General features: G+C 41.8%; 1 protein-coding gene across 8 annotated transcripts in view; it reads left to right on the top strand.

Annotated features, from left to right (window-relative positions):
* The window catches only part of LNX2 (ligand of numb-protein X 2), a 59,216-nt gene that overhangs the window by 14,307 nt on the left and 26,551 nt on the right, over window positions 1–18,358 (top strand). The window contains exon 1 of one of the 8 annotated variants that reach the window (XM_042867626.1): window positions 5,976–6,095. The exons of 5 other annotated variants lie outside the window; for them this stretch is intronic. The gene's annotated coding sequence lies outside the window, so the exon portion shown is untranslated. Of the gene's footprint in view, window positions 1–5,975; window positions 6,096–6,252; window positions 6,304–9,565; window positions 9,626–18,358 lie in introns of those variants that run through there. 2 more of the 8 variants (XM_042867628.1, XM_042867627.1) reach the window with 2 other exon arrangements.

Raw genomic sequence — 18,358 nt, 5'->3', positions numbered from 1 at the left:
CTGGGGCAGCCTGTTTCAGCACCTTACCACTCTCTCAGTAAAAAAATTCCTCCAACATCCAATCTAAATCTCCCTTCCTTCAGTTTAAAACCATTCCCCCTTGTCCTGTAGCTATTTACCCCTGTAAAAAGTTGATTTCCCTCATGTTTATAAACTGCCTTTAGATATTGGAAGGCCTCAGTGAGGTCTCCCCACAGCCTTCTCTTTTTCAGGCTGAACAAGCCCAGTTCCTTCAGAAAATTGCATTGTTTATGCTCATTATTCTTGTAAAATTTAAATAAGGTTGACTATCAGGAATGATAATAAAATACATTTTACTTGTAAGCTAATTTTTTAAAATAGCAAAAAAATAGCTCTTCTGAGTTAAATAGGTGAATATATATGGTGAGCTTTATTGTTCTGATACTTATCTAAAGAGCCACAACCTAATGGAAGCAGAAACTAATCCAGGAGAAACAGTTATTTCCACTGTGTAAGACTTATTTTGCCTGTGTGAGATGTAAAATTAACTTCTTTATGCATTTTGATAACTTAAAAACTTACCTTCTTGCATCCATCCTTCATTTCCATAGAAATGTGTTCAGAGATCACCAGGAGGCAAGAGCGAGGACTTTAGTGGTTGACTTCCCCTCCACACTGCCTGTTGAGATAGTAAGCAAAAGTTCCACAGCTCCAGCACTTAAAATCTGTGTGGCAGAAAGCTTGGGGGAGATAGGTATCCTTTAATTTGTTTAAAAATTAAAAAAAAAAAAACTTGATCAGTACAGGAATTTCTATAGATGGGTTTTGAGGATGTTCAGGATCTGTAGTTATATTTCTGCTTTTTTTCAATTGTAAGTTTTGATAATCTAAGAATCAGAGCTCTCCTGTACTGGTAAGGACTACCTTTTCATTTTTCTCCATCCCACAGCCCAGTTGACTTTTGATAGCTTATACTAACCACATGGCTCTTTGAGACTTTTCCAGTGGAATATGACATTTTATGGTTAAGCCTTCCACTAGCACTGTTCTAATATTTATTACCTAGTTTACTTGGCATGGTGAAATCTGTGTGGCATGGCAGCTTACTCCAGGTGAGACCGCTTAAGAAACTGTGAGTGCAGTTGTTGGTGAGGAACGTAATCAATCTAGAACAGTTAAGGTTGGAAAAGATCACGTAGTCCGATCGTTGACCCATTACCACCATGCCCACCAAACAAAGTTCTATAAAGGAGCTTTGAAGCATCATTTTCTTCCAAAATTCCTTAGCAGCATGGAAGAAAGGAGGCAATTCTGATCAAGTTTATTGCAGTAGTAAATGGTGGGAACAAGTCAGCAATATTGTGCAGTCCAGATCATTTTGGAAGCTGCAGGCTGTTGAATCATGTATTACAATTTAAGCGATATATTTTCTCCAGTGTTTAGAAGCAGAAAATCTAAACCATTTTTACAGGCTGAATAAATACATCCTGAAAACATGCAGGAGTCATCAGAATTAACCACTGGAAAACAGCTCCATGTTCAGGTAAGGTAATGTGCCTGCCAGTCCTCAGAGTAAGGATGAAAGAGTGAGGGAGCGCTGAAGTTAAGCACAGTGGGCACAGGCAGCCTGCAGCTTTGGTGGGAGCACTTTTAGAGTTAGCAGTCGTAAACAAGAACAAACAACTTTTAAGACATGGATCTTTTGGAAAGAGTCCAGCGGAGGGCCACAAAGATGGTGATGGGCCTGGAGCATCTCTCCTATGAGGAAAGGCTGAGTGAACTGGGTCTGTTCAGCCTTGAGAAAAGGAGACTGAGAGGGGACCTGATCCAGGTTTATAAATATCTAAGGTGTGGGGGGCAGAATGGTGAGGCCAGACTGTTTTCAGTGGTGAGTGGAGACAGGACAAGGGGAAACGGCCGGAAACTGCAGCATAGGAAGTTCTGCACAAATGTGTGCAAGAACTTCTTTACAGTGAGGTGACGGAGCACTGGAACAGGCTGCCCAGGGAGGTGGTGGAGTCTCCTTCTCTGGAGATGTTCAAGACCTGCCTGGATGCCTACCTGTGCGACCTGCTGTAGGGAACCTGCTTTGGCAGGGGGGTTGGACTCGATGATCTCTGGAGGTCCCTTCCAACCCCTACAATTTTGTGAAACTGGGAAGACTTAGAAAAGAGTCAGAAAAATTACAGTGTTTATTTAAGAATCCTCTTTTCCTCCTCTAATTAGTAAATAAACCATGGTGTGTAGTAGTAATGGAAGGATTCACACTTCAAAGAGCTGTTTAGGGGCACTTGGGACAGGCAGTAAATGTGTCTGGATTGGCCTGACCATGGTCTGCTGCAGCTTGAGCAAATATCGTAACGCTGAAGAATGAGAAACTCTCAGGAGCAATTAGCACAAATAGCTAATACCAAATAGTAAAGATCTCTGTTAGTTGAAGAGTTATAGAAATGTATATTTAATGTGTGCAAGCAAATTCATTGCTTCAGTTTGATATATCGCACACCCATACTGCTGGGATCAGCACTTAATGGTATAATTTGTATTATGAGGCACTCTTCCTGTGGCACATGGACAGAGAGCCAGTGCCACGTGTGTGTCATCCCAGGGACAGGTGGGACTGGTGATTTCGGGCTGCTTTACAAGGCAGCTGCTTACATATATCCTTGCATACCAGGGCTGCTGGAAGGTCAGGCCCCTGCAGCTTGTTCTGTGGTGTGCTGCAAGTGAAGGCTGTTAGTCTGTGGATCCACTGAATCTCTAGTGTCTGTTTTTCTTGTTAAAATCATATATGCTGCAAAACAGGTATGAGTGTCTGCTTTCCCTGCATCCATTGGATAGGGAGATGGACACCTTATAAATTCAGTTGTTACTATTTTGTATTCAATTGGGTAGACTTTGATGGTTATAAAGAAACAGCATAGAGTCATCTTGAGTTTTGTAAGTGCTAGCAGGAATACAGATTCATTGTATCTAAAAAAAAATAAAAATTAAAAAAAAAAGAGAGAAAAGAGGAAGGCTTTCATGTATTTTGTTACATTATTTTCCTAGCTTGATAAAAGCTGCTCCTCTTCAGCTTTAATAAAGAATGTAGCAGCCAAAGGGAAGCTTTCCCACGTGAAGAAAAGATTGAGGACTGCAAAACGAGTTTACAGGATCTTCAACAGAAATACTTCTTGGAGCTTATAGAGGAACCCGTTGTATGAAAGTGAGAGAACCGCAGGTATAAACCAAATCCCTGCATTAGGCAATATTTTGTTTGAAGTGGCGTGCCAGTATTTTTTTTTCCTCTCTTCTGTGCTCTTGAAGAGAGCTAGTGCTGTTGGTTTCAGACCAGAAACAACTCTATGTTGGTATTTCCTCTTCATTCAGGGTGAGATGTGCCACAAACAAATATCTTTGGGTCAGCTCATTATTTCCATACATAAACTGAGGAAAAACAGACCATTAAAAGAGTTCATAAAGGCTAAGACCTTCACTTTTGCTAGTGACTTTGTGCTTCTTAGGTAAAGGCATTAAATAGATGGAATACGCTGTGGGTCTGTCTTGCGTCTTGTGTTGTTTCCTCACGCTTACAAAGTTAGAATGTAATGAGTTCAAAACATTTTTCCTCATAATTATGCATAATGTAGAGCAGTACAATTGCTCAGCTAAGTAAACAGGAACTTTTTCAATTATGAGGTGCTATTACCTTTGTGTGTTCTTGTCATTTATGAAATCAGTGGGTGGTTAATTAAATTGCTCCTTTGGACTCTTCTAAAGGCTGTGCATTAATTATATTTTGGTGATGGTGTGCAAATTTCTCAACTTTTTAATGAGGGTAAAAGTTGTTTACCTCTTTGTTAGGAAATAAGGTTGAGATTAGTACAGGATTTTGTTTTCTAATGAAGTATTGTTAGATATTCATTGGGACATCACATGCTGTGATCATGTGATGTGCTTGCTTGAAATCAAATCTGAATTTCCCTGACTGCAACACGTGGCAAAATGTACAGAATCTGTGTGATGAGCTCCGTGTTGATGGAGGAAGTTCATGTTCAGATAAAGGACGTGCTGACCTAAACAGCACCACCCCAAATCCAATCCCAATGCCTGAGAGCACCGTCCAAACGCTCCCTGAGCTCCAGCACCTCAAGGCCGTGCCCACAGCCCTGGGCAGCTGTTCCATGCCCACCGCCCTCTGGCGCAGACCCTTTCCCTCACCCCCAGCCGCCCTCCCCTGACGCAGCTCCATGCCGTTCCCTGTCGCTGTCACACAGAGCAGAGCTCAGCGCTGCCCTCCGCTCCCTGTGAGGAGCTGCAGCCGCCACCAGGCCTCCCCTCAGCCTGCCCTGCTCTGGGCTGAGCAAAACAGGGGCCTCAGCTGTTCCTCATGTCTTTTCCCCCATTTCCCCATCCTGCAATGGTTTTGTTGGAGTTTCTTTTGTCTTTTTGGTATTTTTCTTCGGTTAGTGACGCTTGCGTGCTAAAGAAAGCCCCATGTAGGTGCAGTGTAGGTGTGCTAACAAATGTTTTTCCCAGATTAGTTTATATTGGTTCCTCTGATGAAACAGTGATTGCTGTCAAATGCTCAAAACCAGACAAAGCCCCCTTAGCCCGGTGCTGGTACCAGTGAGGCCATCATTTAAGTGCCATTGTCATTAACAGATATGAAAAGCATCTGTAGCACTCCCAGGGTCTTTGAAACACAGCTGCAGGTTTTACCTCACTGAAGGGAGGGAATGGCCCTCACTTCTGATCTGTTCCACTGGGTGCTGACTTCTTTAGCAATAAACCCATTCTTCTTTTTTGTGCTCTTTATCCAACCTCATTGGTTTTGAACCATATCGAGTCAAAAAATGCCAAGAAAAACACTTTCGCTACTTTTTCAGATGTGTGATTTGGTCAGCAGTTAGGCTTTCTCAAGCAGAGGAAGGTGTGAATCCGCCTGAAGCATCCACTGAGATCTAAACTGGACCCTTCTCATTTGGAGCCCACCTTTCTGCTGTGTATTTTTATCTAGTGTGTAGGTCCAGAGCTTTTTCTCCACATGGCAGAGCTATATAAATGCAAAGAGAGGACAGTTTCTCGAGGGATGTGACACATTTTCGCGGCAGCTGACTCTGGCATTTGCAAATGGCATTTGCATTATGTCCAGTGAAAGTGGATAGTAACGTTTAGGTATTCAGTTTGGAAATGGGAATACTGAAGCCCAGTATGCTGGGCTTTATAAAAGTAGTGGAATGCAGTAGTTTGTGTGAGTCTGCAAGTTTTTCATACACCTAGTGTTCAGAAAGGTTACAAATGAATAACTTGGAAAGAGAAACAAATTTCTTTCTGAAAGAACGATTTCAAGATGTGCACCTTCTGCACCGTGTACCCCTCTAGTATCGAGGTAATGAATTTTAAGGCTGCACTAACTTGAGAATTTTTCAGAAATTATGCACAGCTTTGGGAATGCTTTCAATTTTTTGTTCTTAATATAATTTTCCTGAGGAGGAGGAGATAGGAAAATAATGGTGTATAATCTGATATTGGCTTTTTCTTTTTGTTGGAAAGGCTGTGACTGTAGTAGGATTTGCATAAGGTTTGCAGCACATGGCAGCAAGACAGAGAGCTGGGATGTCCTGGGTGTGCTGTAAAGCTGCTCTGCAGTACGCACGGAGTTATTGTAACTATTTCTGTATGATACCCGCTCATGCTCCCCAGGCATATGCTTAAAAAATGAAAGTGCTAGATCCGGTAGACCTGCTTCATTATGCATTCAGGAGAGATTGCTGACGACATTTTAGCCCGCAGTTAATGTTAATGTTAGGTTTTGTGTTTGAAAAGGATGCAGCGTAAGAGCGGCAGTGTTCCCCGAGCCCCAGCTACCCACGTGAGATTGGAAATCAGATGAATTTACTGCTGTAAGTAAAGCAAACCCTGTGGGATGCTGCAGCGGCTACAGAAGGGGCTGGCCTTAATTGCCTGGTTTTAATTGCCTGCCGGTGAATTAATTTGGTTGTGTACAGCAGCACGCCGACAAGCTTTTTCCTTCAACTTCTCTGCTGTCATGTGATAGACACCTCCTCCTCTGTGAGAACAGTAACGTGTTCGCCCTGCCCTGCGTGCTTGGCTGCCTCCTCTCCTCCTCTCAATCTGGGAATGAAAGGGTAAGAAGCAGCAAAGAGGCAAGGGGCTGCCGCGGGCTTTGGGATGGGTGTTTGGTGCCAGCTGTCCAGAGGCTCACAAGGAGTTGGAGCTGGGTGATGAGGGCTCTGCTCAGAGAGATGCTCTTCTCCAGAGCTGCAGGCTGGACCCTCCGGCAGAACTGCAAACATGAAATTCAGGAAATTCCTTAATTCAGCCTGTTTTGAGTGGGTAGGTGATTCTGACCTGAAGCATGAAGAGGCTTAAATTAGATGGGTTGTGCTTTCTGTTTCTTTTTTTTTTTTTTTTTAATGTTTCTCTTTCCGAGAGTATTTCCTTAATTATATTGTTTTCTGATATATTGAATTAGGTTGATGTTTTGTAAAATGATTTGCAAGCATGTGCATGAATCATTTTCTAGAAATATTTGAGAATTTCAGCTCTGCTCTTTGTAAAATCCAAATTTAAAAATGCATTTCATGAATTACAAGAGATTTCTGACATCTTTTTAGTGAGAAAGACATAGAAGTGAAATAAAATGAAATGTTTGTGTGGAGGTTAGCAGAGGTCAGTGTACGTTCTGGCTGAAATTAAAACAAGTTTGTCTCTCACAGCTGTTTGTATTGTTTGCAAATGCATTAGATGGATACTGAGAGCGTGGCTGGGAAATAAGCTTTTAAATGTGAAAGCTCTTTGGTCTCCTAGGATACGTGTGTAGTAAGAGTTGTACTGTTAACCATAACGTTTTCCCATAGACATGATAGAGACCCTGTTAAAATTGTACCTGGCCTTCATGACCACTTTGAAAAGAAGGTTCCTGATTTCATTGTGCATGCGTAGTGCGTGCATGCTTTGAGAAATGGGTACTCAGGTAAAGACTTTTTTCAAAGGAAAAGGAGCAGATGCTTTTAAAAATGAAATAAGAAATGAAAGAGATCACTCATGCTTCTGTTTTCTTTTTGTTAATCCTGTTTGCTTTTCAGAATGCTTTGATAGGAAAAACAAAAGTCAAGAGCTATCACATGTGTAGGTATTTTGAAGTAATTGCATGTAATGCTTTCTAGCTTGTCTCAGGCAAATAATTCCTGTTTCACTGTTTTTCTGGGAGTTGGGGAGGGTAAGGAGACAGAAACTGGAGAGCAAGTGAGGTGCCAGCTCTGGCTGTTGGAGGTTTTCTGGTTTAAGATTTGAAACTGTTGGAGATGTCCAGCAGTTTTGTCAAGGTCTTATATTTTCGTTGCATGCTTTGACCCTGCTGGCATCCCAGCAGGCGTGCCCTTCTCCAAATCCAGTATTAAAAATAAATAAATCCATCTTCTATAGCCTATGGGAAAGTTGCAGTGATTTATTTTTACTTAACTGGTGAAAAATGCAAGACTCTCTGTGAACCCTTTTAGGTTCAGATTTACTTCCACTTATTTCTAATAGTAAGCGTTGGCTGAAGCTTTAAGCAGCAGAATGTGATCCAAAAATAAAATAAGGATCAATTCAGATTTTAAACTTAGTGAAAATCTCATGTTCAGTTAAACTGGTTTGTGAGGACAAATTGTAGATCTCAGTTAACGTATTTCTGGTTCCAAAGTTCATGAAGGGAAACATATGCAAATTATTTCCCTTAGCCAAAGTGTGCTTTGTTATGGCAGTAAGTTTCTGGGGTAACTTCTAGGTTCTGTAAAGGATTTTGCCATTTTTGTCTTAAAATTGTTCAGCTGGGATGTCCTCTTCAGTGCTCGTTTCCTCAGATGTTTTTCTTCACAGCAGCCTCCATTCAATATACGAAGGCAGACTAATTGCCTGGGAACTTGTTTCTCTCTTATTCCATATGATTAATAAGAGGCAGTGTTGTTTGCAGCAGTTAACTGCTTTTACATTAAGATGTCTCCTTTGAATGAAAATCCCATTGTGTTCTTGACTGTATTTCTGGTTTTCAGGTTGCACACAGAATGAAGGCTTCTAATTATCCTGTAGCCAAGCTTTTGGTTCTTTAGATTATAATTTGAATGATTAACTTTTTAACTCTTCCAGCCAGTGAAAATGAAGGCTGTTATTAATTTTAATATTAAACAGCTATTTACAGAAATGTAAACTTTTTTTTTCATGATCCATCAGTGAGTCTATGTGAAAGCTATTAACTGTAGAGCAGACTGGTGGGTTATTTGTTCTGTGGGAGATTTTTGTTTGTTTTGATGGTTTTCTTGCATGAATTTCCTTGCACTCCTCTTATTACAAGCATAATGCAGAAGGGATCTGTCTGAGGATAGAGTGCTAACTGACTTTCTAGCTATTCTGTTTGGTGATTTTCAAGTGAAGGTAACATGGGTGTAGCCTTTCTGGCTTCCTGGACTGTTCCTGTAGGACCGTAAGCTGTCCTGAATCTGGTACCAGGTTGGAGGAATTTCTCACAAGATCTGAAATCTGAACTAGAATTTTGAGGGTCAACTTGTTACTAATGCCCTACTTTGTATGTTATTCTGCTCATGGAAGCACAGAAATTTCGAAGTTTGCTATTTCCCAGAATCACGGAATCACACAGGTTGGAAAAGACCTACGAGATCACCAAGTCCAACCATCAGCCTTACCTCCTGAGCCTATTACTGTACCATGTCCCTTAGTACCACAATTACACATTTCATAAATACTTCCAGGGATGGTGACCGCTCCGCTGCCCTGGACAACCTGTTCCAATACTTGGGAGTATTTCCAAATTCACCATCACATTAAGCCACCCTGGTGCTATTAACACATCTGCTACCATTGCTGCTGCCGTCCTGAGAAGCAGGGCTGGATGGCATGTGGCATTTCTAGATCTCATCATCCGGACGCACAGGACTGCTCCCTTTTCATGGCAAGAGCTTGATTTCTGCCATGTGGATATTGGTCTTTATCTCACAAAGACCAATAGTTCTCATTTGGGTTTGTGTAATTCACAGTACAGAATTAGGTTTGTTAAGGCTTCTTGGATGGTGTAGCAATTCAAAAAAAGGATTTGTGAATTTAAAAAAACATTTTGTGTAAGTATCTGGCATAAAACATGTGAGAACATTTAGCATGAGTTGGGAGTAACAAAGAATTATGGAAATACATGAGAGTTTGAATTTTTATTTCCTTGAGTCTAACCTAACTTGCTGAGAAGTGCTCGGCTTGAAAAATGAGTGCTGTGGTTATGGAATGCAAAGTGGGTAGGTACTCCCGAGGCTGGATCACTCGTCTCTTAAAGACCTTTTTCCAAAAGCGATGGTAATGAATTAATATCTCCCAAAGTAAGACTGGTATGCTAACAGCTGGTTCTTAAGGCTTGAATACATAGAATAAATGAGGAAGTGAAAACTGTATCAACCTCCACAGAATCTCAAATGCGAAGTTTTAGCATGCTGAGATTGGGCAGTGGCAGGAGGAGGAGGCTGGCTCCTGCCCAAGTTGACATGCTTCTGTCAGCCTCTTGCTGGAGCCATTTTGACCACGGTCAGAAAACCAGTGCCTGAAGTCAGGCTTCGGAGTGCCTTCTTTCCCCACTGTCTTCCCAAAGTGTGATGAACCAGAAATTCCTATTGAAGTAAGTGCCTTCTGTATGTCCTGCAAGTTAACGGTTAGGTATCTGAGAACTTAGGTATGTTTTTCTTTCATAATACCAGGCCTTCTTTTTTTAATGACTTAGCCGTTGTTTGGTGGACAAGCAATTGGAAACCTCTCCTGCTGGGTAGCCTTCCCTTCGTTGCTTTTAGAATGAGTGCCCTGGTCTGAGCACTTCTTTTCTGGGTGACTTTCTTCTAGTTTATTTCTTTGTGTATCTAAATACCTAATTTCTATAAATGACTTCCAGTTTGCGTAGATGCCACCTATTGTTTGTCTCTAATGTCACTTTTTCATTTGATTTTATTATAGTTTGCACTACTCAGAAGGCAGTGATTTTGATTTGTCTGCTTTTGTTTAAGAATCTTTTTTTTCTGTTTAATGAGCCTAGAAAGAAAGTAAGCAGTTCAGCACTAGCTCCTCCATGTCATTCCTGTAAGGAGGAAATAGAAGATTGTTGTCAAATATTTAGCCCATCACTCATAGCACAACTGTTGGGTTGCTGTAGGATGCTAACACTGTGCATCTTTGCTAATGCGTCCCCTTGAGTCTTGAAGGACCGTTTTCCAACAGTTCTGCTACTGAGGCAGGTTCTTTTCAAGAACTCTGTAACAGGGAAGGTGCTGCAGCAGCCAAACTGTACCTCAGGCACGGTCATGAAAGCACAGTTATAAAAGCCTCTCTATTTGATCGGTGCTGAAAACTGGTTTGTACACATATATGTGTGTAATATACACGTGTGTGCATTTGTATGTAGTCAGCCAAGCTAACAGGGAAAGGAACTGAAATAAACAGCTTACAAATAGTTAGGAAATAGAGAAATGCTTTAGGAAAAAATGTGGATTTCTGGTTTAGGGTTCTTTGTTTGGGTTTTTTTTGGCTGCTTGTTTTCTCATTCTGTAAATGCTATCCATGTTTATCTTTGTTGCTGTGGAATTACAGGAACTGAAGCAGAGATGCATGCTTTTAGTTTGACTAAAAAACAAGCGTAGTGTTTGTTGTCTTTGCTTGCCTGTTCTTTGTCGCATTTATTTGTATAACCAGACTCAACTTCACAGGTCAGCTCAGCATCCAGTCCCCTCTCTGAAACCTGTCTGAAGGCCTTGGATCAAGTTCTAGCCTAATGTGTATGCAAAGAGCCATTTAAATACAAAATATTTAAATGTTGTTTAAGATCAGAACTGAGACTACAAGTTCTATATCTAACATGCTGTTGTTATGTAAATCCTGATTATGCACAGAGCCAGTTATTTGCAGTGTCTGGGTGCAGAGTGCATGTATCTGAGGTATGATACACGCATGTCTAGAGAGCTGAAACAGAAGGTCCCAGTTGGAGGCTTTTATTTTCTGACTGATGTTCTGTAAAACATGGGAATGTTTTGAATAAATATTGGAGAGCATGAGAGTAAGTCCTGCAACAAAGCTGGGTCAGACCACTGGGACTGAAGATACCTTCTTTGCTCAGATCCATAGGTGCAGGTGTCCTCAGCAGAGCTAAACCCACAGGCAGTCATCGCCTTAAGGATCTGAGAGTCCAACAACCAGTCTTATTGGTGACTTTATTCAAGTGATATCTGGTCCATGGCATCCTCAGCTTCACCATGGCACACCAAAGCACAGCACTGCTCTTAGGGGTAGGTGATGGCTCTCAGGGACAAGTGGGGATGGTTTTTAGGTGAAGCAGGTTCTCTGTTGGCAGTACTCATGCCAACAAGCAGCAAGTCTCCTGGCTGATTGTGCCTGTCTGGGAAGCTCGAGTTGAACGCTGCTTTGAATATTTTGGCTGTGACATCAGAAGGTTGTTTTTTTCCTTCTATTTTGAAAAGCTGCTCCATCCTTATGCGGTGATGTTTTGTTACGAGGGAGCATACGTGGAGGCTGGAGGCCAGGCAGACTGGTCTGGGTGATGCTGTGGCACAGGCAATTATGCTGGATGAGCCTTTCTGTCCAGGATACCCTCTGCACTTTCTCATGGACCTGCTGTGGGACCTACCCCACCATGCTCTTTTAGCCCCTTCCCCTCTTTGCTTGTATGATGACTGCCATGATCTAAGTATTTGTACTTTCACTGGACAACTTTCTTCTAGTTTATTTTTGTGTGTATGTAAATACCTAATACCTGTTCAGTAGGGAGGACCTTCATTTTTTAAATATTTGGCTGAGGAGAAGAATGACGTAGTAGAACTGTAGTTTAATTTGCAGAATAATTCTCCATTTATCACAGGGGCTGTAGCTGGCAAGGGGCACCAGATGTGGCATGTCACACATGATGAAGAACGGAAGAGATGGGGCTGGTGTCTCTCTGAAAATAGTTCGTTCACCAATGTAATCACCCCAACAGCTTTTATCCCTCTGTCCTCCCATGAACTCTTGGCTTGTCTTTTCCATGAAAGCCATTCTGAGAGCAATCGAAGAATGTTGCTGTCTCCTTGATATTTTCCCCATTCACACCCGTAGTGATTAGGGCTCATTATACAGATGAGCAGCAGGAAAGCAGGCACTGGGAATATCGCTCACCTCTTCTTTCTTTATTTTCCTTGAATTGCATCAGCTCCTTAAAATTCCTGTTAATCAAATCAAATGGTATCTGTGCACAGCCAGGAACCAGCTATGTTTAATCTAGTTAAGTGTTCTCTGTTCATCCGTGGAAGTCCTTGTTTCAGGGCAAAGAGCACAGGGGAGGGCTCTGCAGAAGGTTTAACATCTTGATCGACAGCTTTCTGCTGCTTTCATCTCTCCAACAGAAAGAGTAGCGCATATGTCAGGGGCTGTAGGACAGATTGCATTGCAGAAAAGAACCATACTGTTGGAACAAATGCTTTACTCTTTCTTGGTTTTCTCCTCTGCCCCATAAGCGAGAAGAAAGTCTTCTGATTGACTACTTGCAATTAACTGTTAACTGTTGGGCTATTTCTGTCACTGCTACTGGATGTAAGAACCCACCTGTTACAGGAGCAGTAACCAAATACCGCTCTTGCTATGTTCTTTGCTCGGAAGGGAAATTTGCCTTGAGCTCTACTGCCAGGTAAGTGTGTATCATTTCCACCTTCATTTCACTTTGCTGCTTCTTGTTTTTTTTTTCACCATATCCCAAAATGGATGCGGGGTGCTGGGAGATCTGATGCGGGATCAGGCCTGCAGGTTGTGAACCCATGGCTGGTGCAAGACCTAGGAACCGAGAAGGATGAATCCCAGTGCCATGGACAGCAGTGGCCAGCCCTGCCTGTAGAGGAAGGAATAAATTTGATACCTTTCTCCTTCCAAGGGCTTTCAGAGCCGTTTTCTGACTGTCAAACTGCACTCTCCTGTAGCTTGGTTTATGCCTTTCACTTCTTTCTTTTTTCAGCACTCCTCTTGTTCGGTATGAATATTCAAAGTTTAATCCTTGTTTGTTTGTTTGTTTAATGTGTAGATGTATCTTCATTAAAGATTCATGTTCTTTTCTCTTTTTCATCTATTTTGAGGTGATTTATCTGATGTAGCCCTCTATTTGCTATAAAGAGTAGGTTTCTCATATGGTTACAATCCTCATCCTCCCTGTCTTGTTTGAGACTGATTTGACTAAACTGAAGCTATTTTAATCTCCCTGTCCCAAAATAGAAGCCATTCCATTTGTGCTTTAGAAAATGGCTGTGTGATGTTCTTTGCCTACTTTGAGGAAAAACCTTCTGGCTCCTTCTTTAATCTCTCAGAGCTGTTTCCTACCATTTTGTCCAATAATCAAGGATCTCCAATTTTTGGAGCAGTGGTTTTGGGAGATGAGCATTACCAATCCACTGTCCAATGGAGAGATGGCCCCGCACTTCCCAGAGCTTGTGTTTTCACCTCTCTTTACGTCTTTATGTTTGTTGCTGAGAATGATGCTTGGATCCCCAAAATCTCCTCAGTCAGAGGATGTAGCACAGATGTCCCCTGCCTTGGCCCAAGCATCACAGCCCCATGCAGCAGGTGCCCAGCCAAGAGCCACCCCTGCCGAAGGGAGCTGCTGCAATTAAAGCCCATCATTCCTGTTGCTGTGGAAACGCAGCACTCTGCAAACACAGGTTCATTTTCCCAAATGCTTCTTTATTCGCTGGCTTTAAGCAGGGCTCTGTTGGTGGGGATGCCGTGCCAGCATCTGTCATGGTGCAGGCGCTTGGGCTGTGCAGCCATTGCCTTAGTTGAACAGAAAGACACAGAAAAAGGTGACAAATCTGCCAGCAGAGGATTGTACTGTAAGCCCAGCACTGCCTTTTGGTGGTTCAGTTTTCTTCAGCCACAACTGGATTTAGTTTGATTATAAAAAAAATTCTGGTCATTCTGCGGAATGACTTCAAAAATGTAGAGAACATAATCAGGATTCAGTGAAAGAGTTTCTGGTGCATTAAGAGAAATCCATTCAAGTCTAATTCCTGTACTCATCCTGTCTCCCTCTGTTTTCCTGACTTTGAGCTACCAGATGTCATCTTTTGACATTACAACATTCAGTTTTTGTTTGTGTGTTCAAAAGAGTAGGAGTCAAGCAGGATTACTTTCTCACAGTCTTGCACTGGAGTTGAGTTGGCTTTTTGTATTGGACAGCAGCAGAGCCCTTAGACATCTGGATAATTAACATGGATGTTACGCAGTCAACACAAGTTGCTGGTTCTGCTCCGCTTGCTTGCTGTATGGCTTTAATCTTAAAACACAGATTGTATCTAATGAGCTAGGTCACGCTTTTTTGAACATGTGGCATAACACTTTTCCCCTCTAAGGCTGCTTGCCCACTATTTATTCTCACCATGTATTTTATTCCCAAGTTTCTGCTATCTTGTGTTAGTCCACTCAAACTGTGGTCTGCTTTGAAAACAGTTCTGAATCATCAGTATGATGCTGTAATTCCTGTGAAGGATACTGGACTGGGAACAAAGGACTAATTTTTCGTGTTACGATGTGGTTAAAAGCCATGAATGTGACCACTGTCTAGTTTCCCTCTCCCATGGCTTGCATTCATCTACTCCTGGCTGCTAAGGGATGTTCTTCACAGCTATAGCATTTGAGCAAGGGGAATTTAGAAAACATGAGATCTTTTCCAGCTGGGGTGCCTTAGCAGTGGGGATGTAGTGCAAGACCAAGAACAGGCTTCAGAAATCCTGCAAATTTGTAAATTAAGAAAATTTTCCTAAAACTCAGGATGATGACCATGCTACCGAATTTATTAATGGGGATATTGGAACAATTATGTGGCACGTACAAATCTATCTGACCAGAAAAGGATGAACTCAGGGTTGTAGGAAGCCTTTGTAGCAGTGATAATTTCTTTCCATCCTGTTGTTTTGTTTGATTGGCTGTTTATCATGCCCATTCAGAAGGAAGGAATAAACATCATGAAATGTGATGCAGGTATAAAGCCTGGCCTTTAATGCTTTTGGAAAAATGTGCCAAACTTCTCCAAAGAGTGTTGGGTGAGCCAATAAATCAGACCTACGGGAGGCCTATGAATAAGGCTGTCTCTTTCAGTCTAAAATTGCTGTCATGCATGTTCTGCATAAAAAATACATTAAAAATGCACAGTTGGATGTCCAGTCTTGCTCAGTTCCCAAATGAACTGTGATTTAAAACTGAAAGCAGGGCACTACCTGCACTGCTATGCTATAGTAATGAAGTCCCAGGTGAATTATTTTCTAGGGAATTGCTTGAAAACTAGACCTGGCTGGTTCTTTTACCCTCCTCTTATTCTTTTTTTTTATTTTATTTTAAATTCAGACTATTTTCTCCTGTTTGCAGCTCTCCTGAGCTGAAATCATCCTGTGGAGCTGGGGATCTGCAGTGATACGAGAGACAGCAAACAACATAAGGAATGCATAAAGAGGAATGAAGTACTGTAATATAAATGGCAGAGCCCTGGTGCTGTGTATTTCAGGAATACAGTGCTTCTATGCCAGGGAAATTTAGACCCTGCCTGCTATCCTGATCATTGTTTGGACTATGAATACTGTGCTTGTGGGCTTGGTAAATCAGCTGTGAGATTTTGCACTGGGAGCTGCCTGTGGAAAGCCTTGGCAGCTGTGGTATATAATCAATACAAATCCAGCGAATAATTCCTGTTATTGAATATGCTTGCCCTAAATGCAAAAGCAGCACACAGCAGCGCTGGAGTGATGAAGTCTCTAGATTTTCTTTTGTTTGGGGTGGCATGTGCATTTGCTTTTGAGATTTGGGGTTTCTTTTGACATTCTGTGTTGTAATAGACCATCTTTTTCTTGCATTGAACCCTGCTGCAACATTTGTGCTGTTCAGGGGAAGTAAAATCAAGGCACAAGCAAAAGCTCGCAGAGGAAGATCAGCAGGGCAGGTCTTTCCTTCAGAAGGGTTCTGGTGGCAAAATGGAAGCAGTCCTACACAATCAGGGCATCTTTGAGCCACAGTCAGATGTTCTTATTTCAGAAGGCTGTGGCTTTGAGCTGCGGGTCTGTTTGTCGTTCCCTTCTCACTGCAGCCTGCCACACCACAGAAGGGCTGGCAGATCAGCTGCAGAAGTGCTCAGGTTAGCTCATATGATCTCTATTGATCCCTGGCAGCAGCGGCACTGGGAAGCAGCTAGAAGTCACGTCAGCAGCCAGCAGAAATAGATCTGGTTCAGCATGTCTGCCTGTGGCCCTGGCTGCCATTGGCCCTGTGATCCCACCCCTACGGAGCTCTGCTGTCCCATTCCAGCTTGTCCTGATGATGTAAAAGATCACGGTGAATGCTGGTTCTCTCAGAAACTTTCCTTACTTTAATTTTCATTCAAAATCATTAGTAAATTGCTCAAAAAGGGTTTAATTACAACCTTCTATAAGCCTGGTGCTGGAATCTTTGATTGCAGCAAGTACACCACAGGTATATTTGCTGTTTGGCACTGTATTGTGCTCTGTAGAAGGTTGTGATGTGAGTAAACCACTTCACGGGGCAGAAGTGCTATAAGCCTGTTCCTTTTAAAAGGGGATGGAGATTTTGATTAGGTATGAGGAGGAAGTTCTTCACTGTGAGGGAAGTGAGCTCCTGACACAGGTTGCACAGAGAAGCTGTGGATTTCCCATCCATGAAGGTGTTCAAAGCCTTTCATTTTCTGCCTACAGCAGGAGGTGAAGTTTAAGGTCCCCTCCAACCCAAACTGTTTGTGGTTCTATGAATTTGAGGTAGTCGCTGTTAGGAGGCTGTAACTGGAATGCACCTTGCTGGTGTAGAACTCGCTCCTTTCTTGGCATCTTTGTTATGTGGAGAAGAAGGAGAGGTCCTGATTTTCATGATTTGGAGCAGTTTGAACAATGTATCGTTGTCCACTTGTTTACACAACACACTGTCAGGCGGCTTCCTGAGCCCCTTCTGTGTGCCCAGTCCCTCCATACTGGCCGTGCTCTGTGGCACCTGTGTAGCAAAAAGATTTGGTAAAGCCCTGAATCAGTGCAGTGTTTTTTCTAGAACATGGAGCTGGTTTCTTCTGAATCTGTTAAGGAAGAGCCATTAGGTGGGTCTCATTCCTTTTGTGTTTGTCTTGGAGCAGGAGTGTGTGGTTACAGAGCTGTTTGTGCATGAGGGCCCTATGTGCTGGGCTCCTTATCTGCTTGGCCGTCTGCATTTTTACATAATACATTTAAGGCTGGTTTTGAGTAATCTCTTTTGCGGTCTCATTTTGCATTTGTATTCTCCAGTAACTAAGAACTGCTGTGCTATTCCCTCCTGAAATCCTTTCCAGAAGGTGCACATTATCTGCTACAAGGCAGGGCAATGAAGAGCATCAATTTCCACAGCAGAATAGAATCCTGGATTACAAATTACTATTTAATCCTTTTTGCGTCAAAGGATATAATAATCCTTGCAAAATGTGCTCTAAGTCTTATGCTTGGCTGTGTGAGGTTAAGAGGCAAAAACTGAAACAGAAATTCTCTCATAGTAAAATGCATGTGTTCCATGTAAATTTTGGAATGCGTTTATGACTACATTCAACAGCTAAAAATAAAGATTATGGGCTGGTGCCTAAGCTAGTGGTTTTCATTTCACTGCATGCTTGCTACTTGTCTGTTAGGATACAGTCTCTCTCTTGAGTGTTGTGAATTTGTAATAAAGAATTCAGGCACAAAATAAGCATCATTCTAATTTGTTTTTTATTTTTTGTTTTTGAATGAGATTATTTACCAAAACTAACTAATTAACAGGGCTGTTAAGAGTGTGAGGAAGTTTATTTTGTTTCCTAAATAACCCTGTTACAAGATTCAAAGAGTGTTATTTCATATGGGAGAGAAAGATAAATAATGTCGGGAAGGTTAAGGGTTTAGTGTTTGAAACTGTAGACTGATGGCTGCAGTTTCCTGACCATGCAGCTATTTTAAAATGGGCAAATTTTAATATATAAAGTTTAGGAAATAAATCCCATAGTGACAGAATTCTTTGACTGATGTAACTTTTGTCACACTCAGTTTGCAGAACAGGTTAGTTGTTTGGAACCAATAGCTTTGTATCGTTATTCTATTGTCTGTTTTTATTTCTGTCTTCTAAATTAAAACAAATGTGTCACACTGGATAGAATTGGCCCCTCTCATTGTGAAGGAATTCACAGACAGAACCTGAAGGTATAGGGTGGCATATACTCAATATTGCTAATGGAAATAACAGGGCAAGCAATCATTTCTGTTATTTTTAATATGAGGTATTTAGGCCTTTAATATGTAATATTCCATATTAATATGCAAAAAAAAAAAAAAAAAAAAAAAAGAAG

The sequence above is a fragment of the Lagopus leucura genome, unplaced genomic scaffold (genome assembly GCF_019238085.1).
Source record: "Lagopus leucura isolate 7727_CA_CO unplaced genomic scaffold, USGS_WTPT01 Super-Scaffold_100001, whole genome shotgun sequence".
Taxonomy (NCBI): Eukaryota; Metazoa; Chordata; class Aves; order Galliformes; family Phasianidae; genus Lagopus; species Lagopus leucura.
Note: the sequence above shows the minus strand (reverse complement) of the source record. Positions and strands in the feature narration are given on the sequence as shown.